Source organism: Vombatus ursinus, unplaced genomic scaffold, assembly GCF_900497805.2.
Source record: "Vombatus ursinus unplaced genomic scaffold, bare-nosed wombat genome assembly UNPS02014798.1, whole genome shotgun sequence".
In the NCBI taxonomy this organism is placed as follows: Eukaryota; Metazoa; Chordata; class Mammalia; order Diprotodontia; family Vombatidae; genus Vombatus; species Vombatus ursinus.
The window spans coordinates 10,439,308-10,454,167 of NW_020954576.1; the positions used below are offsets into that span (position 1 = coordinate 10,439,308).

Below are 14,860 nucleotides of genomic sequence, written 5' to 3' on the forward strand. Positions count from 1 at the left end.
AATCATGTACTTCATTGCGTTACTGAGCCAATAATTTCAGAGAGTTGGCTTTAAATAATATCATATAAGCATACATGTACAAACATGCACATCATTAGAAATGCCAATTGACTTTCCTTTCTAAAAAGAGAAAATACATTTTCAGTGACCTGGCTGGGTATTGAAGTTACAAGACAATTACTGGCTGGTGGATACATGAGGGAAATCTTATTAAAAATTACCTATCAATCTATGTCTGTCTGTCTGTCAGTTTGTCTGTCTGTCTGTCTGTCTGGCTATCTATCCATCTATCCCCTGCACCACTCTACTAAAACTGTTGGATGAACAGTCATCAGTGACCAAGTTCAATGGCCTCTTTTTTTCCCAGTTCTCATCCTTCTTGATCTCTCTGCCCTGTCCTAATGGAAAGTCTCTCCTATCTTGGCTTCTGAGTCACCACACTTTCCTGGCCCCCAAACAAATGAATGTAATGCCAAGTGCTCCATGGTGGCATATTTATAAAGCATATGCTCTGCCTTATACTTATTGCATCTAATGAGAACCATTTGGAGAGAGCCATCATAATTAAAGGCTCAGAGAGAGTAGGAAACTGACCAAAGGCAAATGCTTGCTATATTGTGTAAAGAACAAAAATAATTTTCAATCACTGCACAGCAAGGGGTAGGAAGATATTATCCTGGCATCCAGGTAAGTATTTTTCCTCTGGATTTTTCATTTTTTGGACAAGTCCCTTGTTTAGGCCGTGTACAATGTAGCACAGGGTGGTTAAACTTTGCCCTAGAGGGCCTAAATTCAGCCCTTTCAGTCCCTCAGCAACATAGCAACAACTGAGTTTAGCACCCAGGTAGCAAGAATAATTAATTTCTTACTTTTAAATATGTATTTCATTTATTTCATTAAACATTCCCCAATTTTGTGTAAATTTTTTTAAAACATTCATTAAAAAAATTTCAAGTTCTAAATTCTCTCTCTCCTGCCCCTCCCTGACCCAAGAATAATTAATTTCAATAGGAAGTTACTGATGCTTCTTCCCTCCTCAGCAACCCCTGTCTCCTCAGCATCTTTACCTCAAGTGTGCTCCTTCCTAGTCCAGCTCTAACCCTGCTTCAGACTCCCAGAGGCTTCAGGGCAGTGGCCTCAAGTTTTCCCAGAGTTTCCATTGTCCTTTCCTGACAACTGAATGCCACTTGCCCCAGGCATATTTTTTTCTCTTGTCCTAGCAGCAAAAATTGATGGCTACCTATCTTGCTTTCCCTTTTAAATGAGGCTCCAGGAGTCTTGAAAAAAAAAAAGCCAGGTATTCTAAGAGGCAGACTGGGGAAGGAGAGAGCATTCCAGGCATAGGGGATAACCCAAGTAAAAAGTCACAAAGATGGGAGACGGAACATCTTGTGTGAAGAACAGAAAGGAGGCCAATGTGGCTGGACCACAGAGTATATGGAGGGAGGACTGCAAAGACAGGAAGGAGGCATGTTGTGAAGAGCTTAAAATAACAGGTTTATTGAGGGAGGTGGGATAGAGTGATAGAGTCAGATCTGTACTTTAGACAAATCACTTTGTCAGCTGTGTGGAGGATGGATTGGAATGGGGAGAGATCTGAGACAAGGAGCCCAATTTATGAGGCTATTGAAATAGTTGATGTGAGAAGTGATTAAGGCTTAAACTAGGGTGGTTGTTGTGTGAGTGGAGAGATGGGGTTGTGTCTGAAATAGATCGTGGAGAAACAGTAAGATTTGGCAACTGATAGGCTTTGTGGGGCGAGTGAGAGTGAGGAGTGCAGAAAGACACCAAGATTGACAGCCTGGGTGTCTGGAAAGATGGCGGTGCCTTTGACAACAATAGGGAAGTTTAAATGATGGTGGATATGCAAAAATAGATGAGTTCTGTTTTAGATGTGCTGAGTTTGAGATGCCTACCAGACCTTCCATTTGAAATGTCCAATAGGCAGTTGGTGATGTGGGCCAAGAGTTTAGGAGAGAGACCAGGCCTCGCTGGATATATTGATCTGGGAATCATTTGCATACAGGTGATACCTCAACCCATGGGTGCTGATGAGATGACCAAATGAGAGAGTATAGAGAGAAAAGGGAAGAGGACATAGGACAGAGCCTTTAGGGATATCAACAGTTAGTGTTATGGCATGAATGAAGATCCAGCAAAGGAAACTGAGAAATAGATGGGTAGGAAGAAAACCAAAGGAGAGAAGTGTCACAAAACCCAGGAACAGTGATCAGTAGTCTCAAATGTTATAGAGGAGTCAAGAAGGATGAGGATTGAGAAGAGATCATTAGATTTGGCTATTAAAAGATCAGTGATAACTTTGAAAAAAGCAGTTTCACTTGAATGAAGCTTGAAGCCAGATTGCTAAGCGTTTCGAAGAAAGTGAGGGGGTGGGATGGGGGGGGAAGTGAAGAAATTGATTATAGATGCCTTTTTTTAAGGAATGTAGCTGATAAGAGGAGGAGAGCTATAGGATGATAGACTGAGGGAAGGCAGAATCTAGTAAGGTTGTTTTTTTTAAAGAAGAAAAGCGACTGGGGCAGCTCGATGCTGCAGTGGATAGAGCACCGGCCCTGAAGTCAGGAGGACCTGAGTTCAAATCCGGCCTCAGACACATGATACTCTCTAGCTGTGTGACCCTGGGTAAGTCACTTAACACCAATTGTCTCGCAAAAAAAGAATAAAAGCGACTTAGGTGTGTTTTAGGTAGCATCTGGACTAATGTATTTAGCCCTGGGCATCACAGTTTAGGACAGTCATTGATAAACTGCATGATGTCCAGAGAATGACAACCAGGGTCGTGAAAGACCTCAAGCTCACATTATATGAGATTCTATCAAAGGAAGTGGGCATCTTTAACCTAGAGAGAAGAAGATATTATAATAATGATGATAATAATAATAATAATAATGGCTAACATCTACCTAATACCTTGAGGTTTGCTAAGTATTTTATAAACATCTCATTTTAACCTCACAACAATTCTGGGAAGTAGGAGCTGTTATTATCTCCCATTTTATATATGAGGTAAACTGAGGCTAAGAAGTAGAAGTTCAGAATTGCCCAGGGTCATACAGCTAGTAGCTGAGACTGATAACTAGCCTGAATTTGAACTTGAGTCTTCCTGACTCCAGGTCTAGCATTCTATCCATTGCACCACTTAACTGCCTAGGTATTTTGTGGAAGGTGGACATCATAGTTCTCTTCAAGTATCTGGAGAGCTGTCATGCGGAAGAAGGAATAGATTTTTGTTCTGTTTGGCCCAGGAAGACAGAACTTCTTAATACTTTGAGCTGCCCATAGTATGATGGGCTTTAATGGGAGTCAGTGGGTTATCTTTCTTCACAGTTCTTTAAACAAAGGCTCTGGTACTTGTTGAGGAGACTTGAGTATGGAGATCCTAATGGATGACTTCCCTTCTAATGAAGTCCCTTCTAATTCTGTGATGCTATAATTTATCTTAAAGATGGAGGAAGATTCCAAAGATGAAGCTGAAAAACCCAACTCTGCATATTAAAAACTTCATCACTTCTCACCACTGCCAACTCATCAAAACTCACTCAATTTGTAGGATGTTAATTTATTTACCTTTATTGTGTTACTATCCAACTTTTTCTTTAGCTGTTTTTATGCATTTGTTATACAAGTTCTGTCCCTATAACCGGACTGTAAAAAAACAAAACTCCCAGGACCCCATATTTTATTTCTTCCAATTTCCCACAGTTTTTGTACACAGGAGGAATTCAATTGAGTGTGTTTTTGCCTAGGAGCACAGAATGTAAGATCTAGAAGGGGCCACAAAGAGAAACTAGTACAAACAACTGGTTTTTAGAGATGATATTTAGGCCCACAGAGATGAAATGATTTGTCCCAGATCACATAGATATGTAGTGGCAAAGCCAAGACTAGAATCCACGTCCAGTGATTTCTTACTACCATGTTCAAGGGATGCAATGGAGCATGCACGTACATATGGTTCCTCTGGGAGAATGCAAGAAAGCCTACTCCACTGAATTATTGGAGGGATTCTCATCTTCATTCCACCTCTCCCTCTGCTCTCCCCACCTCACCACTGCAGTTATACCTAGGGTGTTTCATATTGGGATAATTTCTAGCACTACTCTTTGGGTCCCTCTCACCTTCTGTTGTGGATTAGGCCAGATAGAATGATGGGGAGTGGTGAAAAAAGAAAACGAGGTGAGTCTTGCTAGTTGGTTCTAAAAAAGATCTGAGATTCTTCCCATCTTCTCCCTTCCATATACGTCCTTCAGGTTGCATTTCGCCCTTTTCTGACATCTCCAATTTGCTTTTCCCATTCAAGGTTTCTTTTGGTCTCCATTTGAACCAGAAGTCATTATTTAACAGGGTTGGAGGAAGTACAGAGTGGGATTTGCCTGAAGTGAACTCCAAATTCTAGTAAGGTTGGCTTCGCTCACAGCTCTTCCCCTATCATCCTCCCTCAACATTCACACTGTGAGCTGTGGAAATGTTAAGCAGAAGAAGCGTACCATAGGAAGGCTCTGCCCCAATGAGGTGGGGGACCGAAATGTCATAAAAAGATAACTCTGGCAGTCCAGCTTCTGCCACAGGGACCTGGAGTAGGGGTAGGGGACAGACACTCACTGGGCATGAGACCAAGAGCGTGGTCAAAAGAAAAACGAAGTGAATAAAATGGAATTGGCTCCTTCCTCCCATCCCATACACATTGGCAAGAAACACATAGACCTTAGGGACCATTTTGTGGTCAGAGTCACAAACGAGTCAGCTTTCTTACCTGTTGTCAGGGCAGGTCCAGTGACCTGGAGCAGGTGTGTCACAGGGAGCTGGAGGCACAAGATGTTATCGACACAAATCCACGGGTGGAAGCAGGAACGATGCTTGAACCTGTCTACGATCAGCGCTGAATCAGGGCTCTTAACAGGAGTCCATCTGAAACAACAACCAAAGAAAAGGCTAGAGATGGGAAGAGAAACCTTTCCTCTCCGAAAGTGAAACAAAAAACCAAACAAACCACAAACTACTCCACTGTTCCTCTTTCCCATAGAAATACCAGGCCTGACTGCATACTACTGCTCAAGATGGCATGTGAAGGGTTATGGAGGTAGGTGGAGCCTGGAGAAATCACAGCTCCTAGAACCATAGACCAGGACCTTGATCGCCAAACCAATTTAATGGCTTTTTCCTCAAACCTCATTCTTCCTGGCCTTTGACACTGCTGATCACCCTCTTCTCTCTAGGTTTTTGTGGCACCGATGTATGTGGATTCTTCTCCTACGTCTCTGACCAGTCCTTCTCAGTCTCCTTTGCTGCATCTTCATCCATGCCATGCTTGCTAACCTTGTGTGTTCTTCAGGGCTCTGTCCAGAACCCCCTTCTCTTCTCCCTCTACACCATGCCACTTGGTGATCTCATCAGCTCCTGTGGATTCAGTTATAATCGCCAAGCTGATTCTCAGATCTATTGATTCAGCCTTACCCTCTCTCCTAACCTCTGGACTTACTGCCTGTTGAACATCTCTAACTGGATGTCTTACAGACATCTGAAACTCATAACGTCCAAAGCAGAAATAATTCTCTTTCTTTTCAAAAGCTCCCAACTTCCAAACTTCCCTATTCCTATCCAGGGCACTGCCATCCTCCCAGTCCCCTGGTTCTCAAACTAGGCATCATCTTCAACTCCTCATGCTTTGTCAACCCCCATATGTAATCACTGTTCAAGTCCTGTCCTTTCTACATTCATTTTTGTTGTTGTTTAGTTGTTTCAATCATGTCTGACTTTTTGTGACCGCATTTGGGGTTTTCTTGGCAAAGATACTGCAGTGGTTTGCCATTTCCTTCTCCAGCTCAATCTACAGATGAGGAAACTGAGGCAAACAGGGCTAAGTGACTTGTCCAGGGTCATATAACTACTAAGTGTCTGAGGCTGGATATGAATTCAGGCCTTCCTGACTCCAAGCCTGACACTATCCACTGTGCCACCTAGCTGCCCCTTCTATGTTCACAACATTTCTTATATATACCCCCTTCTCTCCTCTGACACTGTGACTACCCTGACCACTGCCCGTGTTATCTCATGCCTGAACTACTGCAATAGCCTGATGGTTGGTATTCCTGCTTCAAATCTCTCCCCACTTCAGTCCATTCTCTACTCAGCTGTCTAATTAATCTTCATAAAGTACATATCTGAGCATATCATTCCTATTCCCTACCCCCACGTTATTCCATAAACTCCATTGCCTCCCCATCATCTCCAGGATAAATATAAAATTCTCTTTTTGATGTTCAAAACCTTTCCTAACCCGGTCCCCTTCTACCTTTCTAGTCTTCTTCAACCTTACGCACCTCCACATATTCCAGAATCCAGTGACACTTCCCTCCTTACCGTTCCTTGCCCAAGATGCTTCATCTCCTACCTCCATGCATTTTCACTGCCAGTCGCCTATGCTTGGAATCTCTTCCTCCTCCTCTCCATCTCCAGGATTTCCTGGCTTCCTTCAAATCCCAGCTAAAACCCCACCTTCTACAGGAAGCCTTTCCTGATTCCCCTACCCCCCGCCCTTGCTGCTAGTGTCTTCACTCTGTTGATTATCTCCAACTTGTCACGTATATATCTTGTTTGTACATAGTTGTTATCGTGTTGTCTCCCCCATTAGAGTCTGATCTCCTTAAGAGCAGGGACCATCTTTTGCCTTTTTTTTGGTATCCCCAGTCCTTAGCATAATGCCTGACACATAGTAGGTGCTTAATAAATGCTTGTTGACTGACTCTGGAGTCTATTAGAATCTATCCCATAACTTTAATGACCAAACCCAAAATCAGATATAACAAAGAATATTTCTTTTTGTAATACTTTTAAAAGTATCCTTTCTTCTAGAGGCAGCATGGTGTAGTGAAGAGAGCCCTGACCAAGGAATCCAACCACCCCTACCCCTGCTTGGTCACTATGTGCTCTTAAGCAAGTCATTTAACCTTGCCAAGGCTCAGTTTCTTGCCTATCAAATGAAGAGAATCATACTTGCACCCCTTGACTCTGAAAATTGCTGACAGAAAGTGCTTTGTAAATTGAAAAGTGCTAGGTAAATATCTATCTAAAAACTATTTAAAATCCAGCATGCCAGGTGGAGGCACCCATGGCCTTAGACCTACCACAGATCTCTCCTCTATCCATGTGGTACTTCAACTATCATTTTAAAAAATAATGTTTTTATTGATATCTTTTTTTACATCATCATAATTTCTACCAGTATCTTCCGCCTCTCATTCTCTGTGAGCCCTACAAATAATAAATAGTATTTTTAAGACAAAGATCATCATAATTGATCAATATATCGAAAAAGTCTAAAATTATGTGCAATGTAAAACACTTGTATATTTTCCACCTCTGCTAAAGGGTGAGGTGGGGATGTCTTTTCATCTTTTTTCTTTCAAGCCAGGCTTATTCCTTATAATTTTGCAACATTAATTTTTGATTTTGGGAGGCTTGTTCTTTCAATTTTCATTGTTGTAGCCATTATGCAGGTTGTCTCCCTGGTTCTGCTTACTTCACTCTGTATCAGTTCGTGGAGATCTTTCTGCAGAAAGATGCAGAATGCTTCTGTGTATTCATCATAGCCAAAATTTCTTACAGAAATGTAATTTTTTACAGAAAAGTTATATTCCATTACAGTCATATACCATAGTTTGTGGAGCCATTCATCAATCAATAGACATCCACTTTTTTTTTCTATTTCTTTGCTATCACAAAAAGTACTACTTTGATATTTTGGTATATTGGGGATTTTCTTATCAATGGTCTCCCTGGGGTATAAATCCAGTTATGAAATCTCTGTGTCTAAGGGTATGGATTATATCCTTTATATTGGGTATAGTCTCTATATTTCAAGAGTATGGACTATATTTTAGTCACTTTATTTTCATAACTCCAAATTGCTGTAAAAATGCCTACTTAAAAACCATCAAAAAAAAGGTGGAGGGCAGCTAGGTGGCACAGTGGATAGAGCAACCAGTTCTGGAGTCAGGAGGACCCGAGTTCAAATGTGACCTCAGACACTTATTAGCTGTGTGATCCTGGGCAAGTCACTTAACCCTGATTGCCATGCCTCCCCCCCCCCCCAAAATGCCAATCATCATTTCCGTTCCTGTATTCATTATCCACCTAACCACTGACCAAACAGAAAGAAATAACAATTTTGAATGGAAGATAACTTTAATATCACATATAAATATTTTTTTAAAATTACCTGTCACTTAACAATTATATATGTCCTCAAGGGTTTTTGTTGAGAGGCAGTGTGATGTAGTGATCAGGATCCTAGCCTGAAGCCAGGAAGACCTGGGTTGAAGTCCTGCCTCTGACACACACTGGCTGTGGGACCCTGGACAAATCACTTCTCCGTTCTCTAGGTAGATTTTTAAGATAATAAGTTACACAGAGAAAGTATCCATTGGTACTGGAAAGAGTTTCCTCACCTGAACTCACAGGTCCAGTCCCGATTCCCATCAAAGGGTTTTTGGAGTGCCTATAAGTGCTTTACCTTGTTCTGCCTCAATCAGAATTTAAAAACAGAGACGAGGATTAAATGGAACAATGGAAGACACATTTTGCCTTATTTGTGCTTGGTCCAAATTGACTTTGGTTTTGAACACCAGGATATCTATTTGATTGCTTCTCACTTCCCCTCTCTGACCTGCCTATCCATTACCGAGAACCTCTAGAACATACTTTTATTTTACTTTTTATCAGAAGTTCCTCCTTGTTAAGCTTGTGAGATTTCATTGCTTTTTCTATTTTTTTGTGGGGGGGGAGTAGGGGCAGGATAGGAAAGGAGAAGTAGATATCCGTATATATCTAATTTTATGTTGTTTCGTTCCTTCTCTATGACCTTTGAATTTTAGCTTTGGGGCTGCTTGTTTTAAAAACCATTTTTGGCTCATTCACTCATTTCTTTTTTTCTTCTTCACTTGCATTCTCTTAAAATTCCTTTCTATCTACGGGTGGGTTTATTTTTTTGGGGGGTGCTTATTGGTATTTCCAGTGGTGCACAGGAGCTGATCATAATGTATCTGATATAATCATATTAATGATAAGGGAAAAGTGTGGAGGTCTCCTCATATTTCCTTAAGCCAAGGCTTCTCCTCTTCTACCATTTTCATTTCCATAAAAGAAGAGTGGAAGTTAGGTGGTGAAGTCCAAGACAAAAACCACAGAAAAGGGTGCCTATTCAGAGGATGGAGAAGGATTGTTTGCTGCCTTGAGGACACTTCGTAGGGTGAGACTTTTAAATGAGGCTCTAGGAGGATCATTTAAGATTTTCCAACCTACCTTTTCACCTCTTTGGAATTCTGACTAGTACCAACTCCTCAGTGGCTTACTCACTATTTCCTCAATTAACACTAATGGTGGTTCTGCTGTCTGGTAATGCTGATCTCTAGGCACTCCTCCAAGCTGTCCATAGGGAGACAAATGAACTTGAGTAGGCCCTCTTCATCATTGTCTGTATTTTTGTGACTCCATTCCTAGACCAGTCTGCCTTGGACCAATTATCCTTACACACCATTGTTGAGGGCTTATCGATTATCTTGACAAGAGAATCAGTCAGCAAGCATTTTTTAGGGATCTCTTCTACCAGGCACTGTGCTAGGTGTTGCATCTACAAATATAATAAATCAACCAATTCCTATACTCAAGAAGCTTATATCCTAATAGAGGAGACAACAGTGACCTATCTAAGTATATCCAGAGTAAATATAAAGAATAAAGAGAAATAAATACAAAATAGTTAAATACAAGATAGTTAGAGAAGGAGGGCCCTAGCAGTTGAGGGGATCAGGAAAGGCTTAATATTTTAGAAATTGGTGCTTGAGATGCATGTTGAAGGGACAAAGGGATTCAATGATGCCGAGGTGAGGGAGGAGTGCACAGGGGCACAGGGGCCATCAGAGCAATGGCTCAGTGATGAGAGAGTCATGTATAAGGATCACAGAGGTTAGTTTTGCTGGGTAGCTGAGTACAGGAGAAGTATAATGAACAATGAGGCTGGAAAGATAGATTTGGTCTAGGGAGTGAAGGACTTTAAAAGCTAAATATAGAAGTTTATATTTTATCGTGGAGGCAGTAGGAAGCCATTGGGCTTGGTAGAGAAGGGCTAGTCATATGATTAGATCTGTGATTAAGGAAAATAAGTTGGGCAGCAGTGTGGAGAATGGCCTGGAATGGGGTGAGACTTGAGGCAGGGAGACCACTTAAGAAGATGTTGCCATAATCTAGGTGAGAGGTGATGATCATGTAAACTAAGATGGCGGTTGTTTGAGTGAAGGGGAGTTAGATACGAGATGTTGTAGATATAGAAATAGGAAGATTTGACCACTAATTGGATATGTGGGGTGAGAGAGGGCAAAGAGTTGAGGATAATGCTGAGATTATGAACCTTGGAAGGATTATGATGCCTTTAACAGAAATAGGGAAATTTGGAAGAGGCATGCAATTGGATGGAAAGATAATGAGTTCTGTTTGGACAATATTGAGTTTGAGATATCTCCAGGACATTGAGTTTGAAGTATCCAAAAGGCAATTGGTGATTTGAGATTTTTGCTAAGGGGATAGACTAGGGCTGGATATAGAGAAGAGAAGTTTGGGTGGGAAAGAAGAGGAAATCATAATTAATTTGTAACCATGCTTCCCTGACACAGACTTTAGATGGTTATTTTGCCATGATTTTAGTTCATATGTGTTTGCACGTGTGTATTATGTGTGTGTGCGTGTGTGTGTAGTCAGTCAACAAACATTTATTAAGCATCTACTATATGCCAAGAGCTGAGAATATAAAGAAAGGCAAGAATAGTCTATCCTCAAGGTACTTAAATTCTAATCGAGGAGACGATATGAAACTAGGTAAAAACACAATACATATCAAATAGAGATAGAAGGCAATCTGAGAAAGGGAAGGAACTAATAGTTGGGAGGGGGTGTCTAGTATTCCATTCAGTTAGCATTTATTAAGTGCCTACTATGTGCAAGGCATTTGGGTAGGTCCTGGGGACATGAAAACAAAAGTAAAAAAGTCCCTGCCTTCAAGGAGGTTGCATTCCACTGTGAAGGAGGGCATAACCTGTACACAAATTGCTAATGGTACAAGGAAATCAGAGAGTTCATTAACACCTGGGGGAGATCAGGGAAGGCTTTACCCATCCATGATAGAGGCAATTTTCACTCTCCCTTTGCATCCTTGCAAAATTAAACTTTGCCTAAAATATAGCCTTGAGGGCCTCTTATTACTGCTTGTTAAATTTCTAGCTTAGATATGAGCTGACAAAGTGTTTCATAAATAATAATAGCTTCCATTTCTGTAGAGCAGGGGTTCTTAATTTGGGTTCATGGACAAAGATATTCAGGGGTCTGTGAACTTGGATGAGAAAAAAATCATATCTTTTTTTTTCACTAACCTTTAATTGAAATTTGTCATTTCCTTCAATCATGAATATAGGCAGATCACAATAATATCAGCAGTGCCTGGGACTTGGTCACTAGTAAAAATCACCTCATATTTCATATCACATTATAGTGTTGCAGATATCTCAAAATGTGGTTAACACTCTTCACTCATTTGAAATTGCTGTAGTTAGTAGACCTATATCTAGCTCACATGTGATTGTATTCTTTTTGTCTGCAGACCATTTTTCAGTACAATTGGTTTCCTGTGTATTTTATCTTATGCATTTCATAATAATAATAGCTAACATTTATATGGCACTTACTATGTTACCAGACACTATGATAAGCATAGGAAATTATTAAAGCACTTGCTATGTGTCAGATACCATGCTTTACAAATATTATCTCATTTGATACTCACAATGACCCTGGGAGGTAGGTGCTATTACCACCATTTACAGCTGAGCAAACAGAGTTTAAGTGTCTTGCCCAGAGTCATATAGCTAGTTAGTGCTTGAGGTAGGATTTGAACTCAGATCTTCCTGAGTCAAGGTCCAGTGCTCTATATACCATGCCACACAGCTGCCCCATTTGAAAACATTATTCTGAAAGAAGTCTGTGGGCTTCCCTAGATTGTCAAAGGGGTCCATGAAACAAAAGTTAAGAATTTCTGCTCTAGACAGCCCTTCAGAGAGGTGGAAGATCCACAGGTGTTACACATTGCATATAGTTTGGGACTCTTTTAATGTATCATTTAGTTCTGTTGATTTTTTTCCCCTCCCATTTGGTACATGGGTTAGCTCGCTGGGAGGGGAAGGGGGAAGAATACTTGGGATAACTAGAATGATGTGAGAAACATAAGACATCAATTAAAACTTAAAAAAAACTAATAGTTGAGAGGGGGTGTCTAGTATTCTATATTTAAAAAATTTTTTTTTTATTTTAAAAAAACACCTGTTTTAAAGGGTTTCAGGGGGTTAAGCTTTAAGGTTTACAAAGTGCTCCCCTCATGGCAATACCATGAAAGAGGTAAGGAGCCTTATCCTCATTTTATAGATATTGCTGTTGTTTAATTGTTTTTTTAGTTACGTCAGACTCTTTGTGACTCCTTTTGAGGTTTTCTTGGCAGAGATACTGGAGTGGTTTGCCATTTCGTTGCCCAGCTCATTTTACAGATAAGGAAACTGAGGCAAACAGAGTTAAGTGAGTTGCCCAGTGTCACACAATTAGGAAGTGTCTGAGATCAGATTTGAACTCAGGAAGAGGAATTTTCCTGACTCCAGGCCTGGCACTCAATCCACTATTCCACCTAGCCATCCATTTTTACAGATGAGGGAACTATAAAAATGTTATATTTTAAAATCAAAATTTTTGTTCTTTGTCACAACCATCGCAATAGGAGTGTCAGTGCTGCTAATCTTTGAGGAGACCAGATGCTACGTGGGTAGCCAGATTCATAGGGAAAGGAGGCTTTAGAGGCCCAGGGGAAGCAGGTACAATGTTTGGTCTTTATACACACCTTGGATGTAGATTGGAGACCAGAGTGGCTCAGAAAGAACCCTTATTGATTGTACCACATTTCCATCCATGCTTGAATCATTGCACAAATTAAATACGGTGCTAGTAAAGCATGAGGCATTTTGCAATTTGGGTCTCAATTACTCAATTTGCATCCTGATGGTCTGATAGCATCTGCCTGATCTAATAACATCTAATCACACAGATGCTAAGCAAGAGATAAAGAGAAAGAACTTGAAACACAGTATGTGCCATCATGGACTGGAGAGGAATGCTATAGCCAGGAAGCACCTTGTCCATATGACACCTGCCTGTCAGAGCTAAGGGGGCAAGATTCATCCTCGGGTTTCTGAAGACTGTTATTATAATGCTGAGTCACGAGGCAGCCTGCTCTGATCCCTTGATGGGTGAGAGAATTGGAGATGATTAAAATAAGGGTTGCATTTTTCCCCCAAGATCAGAAGGCAAATTAGCAGCAGATTTAGGAAGAGAACCACAATAAAGGTCTATTTTCTTTTTTTTAAAAACTGTAATAATTGCCTCTAACCTCAAATAGAATCAATAATTTATACAGTATTTTTAAGGTTTGCAAAGTTCTCTCATCCATTATCTCATTTGTATTCCACTTCTGAGGCAGGTATTACAGGTATCCCCATTTTATAGATGAGGTAAACTGAGGCTCAGAGAAGTTAAGCAATTTGCCAATGGTTATACAGCCAATAAATATTAAAGGTGGGATTTGAATGGAAGTCTTTTTGGCTACAAGTACAGTCCCTTGTCCAATAACTGCAGCTAATTTACATAGCACTTTAAGTTTTGCAAAGCACTTTACAAATATTATCTCATCTTATTCTCATAACAACCTTAGGAGGTAGGTGCTATTATTATCCCCATTTTACTGGGGAGGAAACTGAGGTTAAATGACTTGCCTGGGCCATACAACTAGCAAGTGTCTGAGGCTGAAGTTGAACTTAAGTCTTCCTGACTCAGGTCCGATGCTTTAAATCTAATTGCCTCTCATAATCTACTACTCTCTAATCTTCCACTGCTTTTTCTAGTTCAATCTTTTTCACTCTATCTTTCCTTTCTTTTGCCAAATACAAGCCATTGGTTTAGTTTTGAAGACAGGTTCCCTAAATCTTAATGATGACAGCTTATTTATAAAGTGTTTCAATCATAGCAGCCCAGGGTGGTAGGTAGTATACTTACAGATAAGGAAACTGAGGCTTAAAGAGATTAAATGACTTGCCCAAAGTAAAAAAGTCAATAAGAGGTATAGCCACAACTTGAAAACTAATGTCTTGACTCCCAGATTGATGCTTTTTCCAAAGCATAAAGTCCAATTCTTTGCCCCCTCCCCCTTTTTCCATGTCTCCCTCCACACCCAAAGCAGACTCGCAGTTTTCTATTTGGCCTGAGTTTTCAGAATTGAAGGGTAAGGTTAGGGACAGGGGATAGGAGCACATCATGAAACCAAAAAACAATTCACTATAGATCAAACGGCAAAAAATTGTTTGAACTAATTAAGCAGCTCAAGCCTTCATTCAGGGATTCAGTTTACAAAATGGAGAAAGGAGAGCTGTGTCATAATGCCCATCACTGCCATCAGACTTTTATTGACTGTCTATAGAGTTCACATCATAACTCAGATTAGAGTTTGTGTGAGCCACAGTCTCTGCCCTCGGGGAATTTATAACCTGCAATGGAGACAACGAAGTCAATATCAATTGTGTTTTGTAATTCTAATAACACTGAGCTTCATATACAAAAACAACACCTTGGGCTTTTCCAGTAGTGTTGAATTGATGCAGGTCTATTCATATGTCCCCTCCTCAGTAGTCTCCTTTTCAAGGGATTTAGGCTTCAAGGAGGAAATGAACTAAATGCCGTTTAAAGTCCCTTTAGTTCTAAG

At 40.5% G+C, this 14,860-nt stretch overlaps 1 protein-coding gene across 1 annotated transcript in view; it reads right to left on the minus strand.

Moving 5' to 3' along the window:
* Positions 1–14,860, minus strand: part of LOC114050081 (guanine nucleotide-binding protein G(I)/G(S)/G(O) subunit gamma-4) — an 83,316-nt gene that overhangs the window by 34,892 nt on the left and 33,564 nt on the right. The window contains exon 2 of the mRNA XM_027871628.1: positions 4,775–4,929. The gene's annotated coding sequence lies outside the window, so the exon portion shown is untranslated. The remainder of the gene's footprint in view (positions 1–4,774; positions 4,930–14,860) is intronic.